The sequence below is a fragment of the Electrophorus electricus genome, unplaced genomic scaffold (genome assembly GCF_041902795.1).
Source record: "Electrophorus electricus isolate QZ-2024a unplaced genomic scaffold, ASM4190279v1 Scaffold213, whole genome shotgun sequence".
Classification (NCBI taxonomy): domain Eukaryota; kingdom Metazoa; phylum Chordata; class Actinopteri; order Gymnotiformes; family Gymnotidae; genus Electrophorus; species Electrophorus electricus.
In genome coordinates this window covers 3,629-10,000 of record NW_027658493.1, presented here as the reverse complement: position 1 = coordinate 10,000, position 6,372 = coordinate 3,629, and positions in this window count along the sequence as shown.

Here is a 6,372-nt window from a genome sequence, read left to right as displayed (position 1 = left end):
GGGGGGGGGCATCCAGAGCACACCACTTTCCGGTAGGGGACAGGCGTTTGATCATGTGTCCGAGGGAGAGCTCCCCTTGCCGGCCGAACACCCCTCGGACTCCCCTTGGGCTTCCAGAGAACGCCACTGGATGAATTTAGTGCTTGGACCCCATTGATTCTCTTTGCTCTCCCATATACCCGACGGGACCTATTTGCAAAACCCCGTGCCAACCAGACCTCCAGGAAGGGGGCTGGCGGCTAACCATGCCCAGCAGGGTGCACCCTGGTCGGACACTTTGGGAGGGTCGAGAGCCTGGAAGTGCCACCCGGGGGAGTAATTCTGATTTCCGTTTTAATGCACTCAGGGACAGCCCGAGGACCTCTGTAGTGCACCTGAGGCGGACTGAGCCGTCGGGTCCAGGGGTCTGGAGTTCGGAACCTCCAGGGTTCACCTGGCTGTTCTCTTAGCCCGGCAGGGTGCACCCTGGTCGGACACTTTGGGAGGGTCGAGAGCCTGGATGTGCCACCCCGACGAGTAATGAGTTTTCCCTTCGTATCTCTTCCGGACCAGGTCCGATTCGCACGAAACTCGCTGGGCATGGCCAGGAGCGCCCCCTGCTGCCCACGCCACCGTCCCCGCGCTTCTACTCCCGAGGGCCGAGGAGACAGCGAAGCGTGGGTCGGGTCGCCTGCTTCCAGGGTCTCCCTGGTACTCTCCAGTCTCCCGAGTCCATCGGGTCCGACCTCGTATTTTTAGCCCAGACGGGGAATGAGAAAGGGGCCCCCGACCGCCCGAGGGCGGGCGCTCGCTTCTCAGCCTAGGAACGTCCGATTCCCACGAAACTTTTACGCCAGACGTTCCTGGCAGCGAGCGCGTTCAAAGGTGACCCGCGCTGCTTCTCTCCTCCCAAGGGCCGAAGAGATATTCGTCTTCAAACCCGACCGGCCCTGTGTTTGCCGCCCCGGCGGTTTTAAAAAATCATAGCGTAAAAACGGTGGGTGCGCTTCGCCTGCCGCTTGGACAGCGTTAAACGGCAGCCCCGGCTCTTTCCAAAGGGCCCTCAACCGACTTTCTGCTCCCAAGGAGCCCAGAGATATGAAACCGATAAATCAAAACCCCGTGCCAACCAGACCTCCAGGAAGGGGGCTGGCGGCTAACCATGCCCGGCAGGGTGCACCCTGGTCGGACGCTTTGGGAGGGTCGAGAGCCTGGATGTGCCACCCCGACGAGTAATGAGTTTTCCCTTCGTATCTCTTCCGGACCAGGTCCGATTCGCACGAAACTCGCTGGGCATGGCCAGGAGCGCCCCCTGCTGCCCACGCCACCGTCCCCGCGCTTCTACTCCCGAGGGCCGAGGAGACAGCGAAGCGTGGGTCGGGTCGCCTGCTTCCAGGGTCTCCCTGGTACTCTCCAGTCTCCCGAGTCCATCGGGTCCGACCTCGTATTTTTAGCCCAGACGGGGAATGAGAAAGGGGCCCCCGACCGCCCGAGGGCGGGCGCTCGCTTCTCAGCCTAGGAACGTCCGATTCCCACGAAACTTTTACGCCAGACGTTCCTGGCAGCGAGCGCGTTCAAAGGTGACCCGCGCTGCTTCTCTCCTCCCAAGGGCCGAAGAGATATTCGTCTTCAAACCCGACCGGCCCTGTGTTTGCCGCCCCGGCGGTTTTAAAAAATCATAGCGTAAAAACGGTGGGTGCGCTTCGCCTGCCGCTTGGACAGCGTTAAACGGCAGCCCCGGCTCTTTCCAAAGGGCCCTCAACCGACTTTCTGCTCCCAAGGAGCCCAGAGATATGAAACCGAAAAATCAAAACCCCGTGCCAACCAGACCTCCAGGAAGGGGGCTGGCGGCTAACCATGCCCGGCAGGGTGCACCCTGGTCGGACGCTTTGGGAGGGTCGAGAGCCTGGATGTGCCACCCCGACGAGTAATGAGTTTTCCCTTCGTATCTCTTCCGGACCAGGTCCGATTCGCACGAAACTCGCTGGGCATGGCCAGGAGCGCCCCCTGCTGCCCACGCCACCGTCCCCGCGCTTCTACTCCCGAGGGCCGAGGAGACAGCGAAGCGTGGGTCGGGTCGCCTGCTTCCAGGGTCTCCCTGGTACTCTCCAGTCTCCCGAGTCCATCGGGTCCGACCTCGTATTTTTAGCCCAGACGGGGAATGAGAAAGGGGCCCCCGACCGCCCGAGGGCGGGCGCTCGCTTCTCAGCCTAGGAACGTCCGATTCCCACGAAACTTTTACGCCAGACGTTCCTGGCAGCGAGCGCGTTCAAAGGTGACCCGCGCTGCTTCTCTCCTCCCAAGGGCCGAAGAGATATTCGTCTTCAAACCCGACCGGCCCTGTGTTTGCCGCCCCGGCGGTTTTAAAAAATCATAGCGTAAAAACGGTGGGTGCGCTTCGCCTGCCGCTTGGACAGCGTTAAACGGCAGCCCCGGCTCTTTCCAAAGGGCCCTCAACCGACTTTCTGCTCCCAAGGAGCCCAGAGATATGAAACCGAAAAATCAAAACCCCGTGCCAACCAGACCTCCAGGAAGGGGGCTGGCGGCTAACCATGCCCGGCAGGGTGCACCCTGGTCGGACGCTTTGGGAGGGTCGAGAGCCTGGATGTGCCACCCCGACGAGTAATGAGTTTTCCCTTCGTATCTCTTCCGGACCAGGTCCGATTCGCACGAAACTCGCTGGGCATGGCCAGGAGCGCCCCCTGCTGCCCACGCCACCGTCCCCGCGCTTCTACTCCCGAGGGCCGAGGAGACAGCGAAGCGTGGGTCGGGTCGCCTGCTTCCAGGGTCTCCCTGGTACTCTCCAGTCTCCCGAGTCCATCGGGTCCGACCTCGTATTTTTAGCCCAGACGGGGAATGAGAAAGGGGCCCCCGACCGCCCGAGGGCGGGCGCTCGCTTCTCAGCCTAGGAACGTCCGATTCCCACGAAACTTTTACGCCAGACGTTCCTGGCAGCGAGCGCGTTCAAAGGTGACCCGCGCTGCTTCTCTCCTCCCAAGGGCCGAAGAGATATTCGTCTTCAAACCCGACCGGCCCTGTGTTTGCCGCCCCGGCGGTTTTAAAAAATCATAGCGTAAAAACGGTGGGTGCGCTTCGCCTGCCGCTTGGACAGCGTTAAACGGCAGCCCCGGCTCTTTCCAAAGGGCCCTCAACCGACTTTCTGCTCCCAAGGAGCCCAGAGATATGAAACCGATAAATCAAAACCCCGTGCCAACCAGACCTCCAGGAAGGGGGCTGGCGGCTAACCATGCCCGGCAGGGTGCACCCTGGTCGGACGCTTTGGGAGGGTCGAGAGCCTGGATGTGCCACCCCGACGAGTAATGAGTTTTCCCTTCGTATCTCTTCCGGACCAGGTCCGATTCGCACGAAACTCGCTGGGCATGGCCAGGAGCGCCCCCTGCTGCCCAGGCCTGGCTCTGGGCCTGGGCACACTTCATTCACTTTGTACCTTTAAATCATACTACTACTACTACTACTACCACCAGAATTCCAGGGCCAAGAGGTCACACAGTCATACACAGCAAAGTAGCTCTGGGCCTGGGCACACTTCAAGAAGTTTGTCCCTTTATATAAGCCTAGAAATAGACTTCCAGGCCCAAGAGTTCAAACACATTCATGCCCAGCAAAGTAGCTCTGGGCCTGGGCACACTTCAATCACTTTGTGCCTTTAAATCATACTACTACTACCAGACTTCCAGGCCCAAGAGGTCAAACACAGTCATGCCCAGCAAAGTAGCTCTGGGCCTGGGCACACTTCATTCACTTTGTGCCTTTAAATCATACTACTACTACCACCAGAATTCCAGGGCCAAGAGGTCACACAGTCATACACAGCAAAGTAGCTCTGGGCCTGGGCACACTTCAAGAAGTTTGACCCTTTATATAAGCCTAGAAATAGACTTCCAGAGCCAAGAGGTCAAACACAGTCATGCCCAGCAAAGTAGCTCTGGGCCTGGGCACACTTCAATCACTTTGTGCCTTTAAATCATACTACTACTACCACCAGACTTCCAGGCCCAAGAGGTCAAACACAGTCATGCCCAGCAAAGTAGCTCTGGGCCTGGGCACACTTCAATCACTTTGTGCCTTTAAATCATACTACTACTACCACCAGACTTCCAGGCCCTGGAGGTCACACCTTCATGCCTAGCAAGGTTGCTTTACACCTGCGCACACTTCAGACCGTTTCACTCTTTTAATCCTTCAAAGTACCACATTTCCAGACCCAAGAGGTCACAGAATCATGCCCAGCAAAGTAGCTCTGGGCCTGGGCACACTTCAATCACTTTGTGCCTTTAAATCATACTACTACTACCAGACTTCCAGGCCCCAGAGGTCAAACACAGTCATGCCCAGCAAAGTAGCTCTGGGCCTGGGCACACTTCAAGAAGTTTGACCCTTTATATAAGCCTAGAAATAGACTTCCAGAGCCAAGAGGTCAAACACAGTCATGCACAGCAAAGTAGCTCTGGGCCTGGGCACACTTCATTCACTTTGTACCTTTAAATCATACTACTACTACCAGACTTCCAGGCCCAAGAGTTCAAACACATTCATGCCCAGCAAAGTAGCTCTGGGCCTGGGCACACTTCAATCACTTTGTGTCTTTAAATCATACTACTACTACCAGACTTCCAGGCCCCAGAGGTCAAACACAGTCATGCCCAGCAAAGTAGCTCTGGGCCTGGGCACACTTCAAGAAGTTTGACCCTTTATATAAGCCTAGAAATAGACTTTCAGGCCCAAGAGGTCAAACACAGTCATGCCCAGCAAAGTAGCTGTGGGCCTGGGCACACTTCATTCACTTTGTACCTTTAAATCATACTACTACTACTACTACTACTACTACTACTACTACTACCAGACTTCCAGGCCCAAGAGGTCAAACACAGTCATGCCCAGCAAAGTAGCTCTGGGCCTGGGCACACTTCAAGAAGTTTGACCCTTTATATAAGCCTAGAAATAGACTTCCAGGCCCAAGAGTTCAAACACATTCATGCCCAGCAAAGTAGCTCTGGGCCTGGGCACACTTCAATCACTTTGTGCCTTTAAATCATACTACTACTACCAGACTTCCAGGCCCCAGAGGTCAAACACAGTCATGCCCAGCAAAGTAGCTCTGGGCCTGGGCACACTTCAAGAAGTTTGACCCTTTATATAAGCCTAGAAATAGACTTCCAGAGCCAAGAGGTCAAACACAGTCATGCCCAGCAAAGTAGCTCTGGGCCTGGGCACACTTCATTCACTTTGTACCTTTAAATCATACTACTACTACCAGACTTCCAGGCCCAAGACGTCAAACACAGTCATGCCCAGCAAAGTAGCTCTGGGCCTGGGCACACTTCATTCACTTTGTACCTTTAAATCATACTACTACTACTACTACTACTACTACTACTACTACTACTACCAGACTTCCAGGCCCAAGAGGTCAAACACAGTCATGCCCAGCAAAGTAGCTCTGGGCCTGGGCACACTTCAATCACTTTGTGCCTTTAAATCATACTACTACTACCAGACTTCCAGGCCCCAGAGGTCAAACACAGTCATGCCCAGCAAAGTAGCTCTGGGCCTGGGCACACTTCAAGAAGTTTGACCCTTTATATAAGCCTAGAAATAGACTTCCAGAGCCAAGAGGTCAAACACAGTCATGCCCAGCAAAGTAGCTCTGGGCCTGGGCACACTTCATTCACTTTGTACCTTTAAATCATACTACTACTACCAGACTTCCAGGCCCAAGACGTCAAACACAGTCATGCCCAGCAAAGTAGCTCTGGGCCTGGGCACACTTCATTCACTTTGTACCTTTAAATCATACTACTACTACTACTACTACTACTACTACTACTACTACTACTACTACTACCAGACTTCCAGGCCCAAGAGTTCAAACACATTCATGCCCAGCAAAGTAGCTCTGGGCCTGGGCACACTTCAATCACTTTGTGCCTTTAAATCATACTACTACTACCACCAGACTTCCAGGCCCAAGAGGTCAAACACAGTCATGCCCAGCAAAGTAGCTCTGGGCCTGGGCACACTTCAATCACTTTGTGCCTTTAAATCATACTACTACTACCAGACTTCCAGGCCCAAGAGTTCAAACACATTCATGCCCAGCAAAGTAGCTCTGGGCCTGGGCACACTTCAATCACTTTGTGCCTTTAAATCATACTACTACTACTACCACCAGACTTCCAGACCCAAGAGGTCAAACACAGTCATGCCCAGCAAAGTAGCTCTGGGCCTGGGCACACTTCAAGAAGTTTGACCCTTTATATAAGCCTAGAAATAGACTTCCAGGCCCAAGAGGTCAAACACAGTCATGCCCAGCAAAGTAGCTCTGGGCCTGGGCACACTTCATTCACTTTGTACCTTTAAATCATACTACTA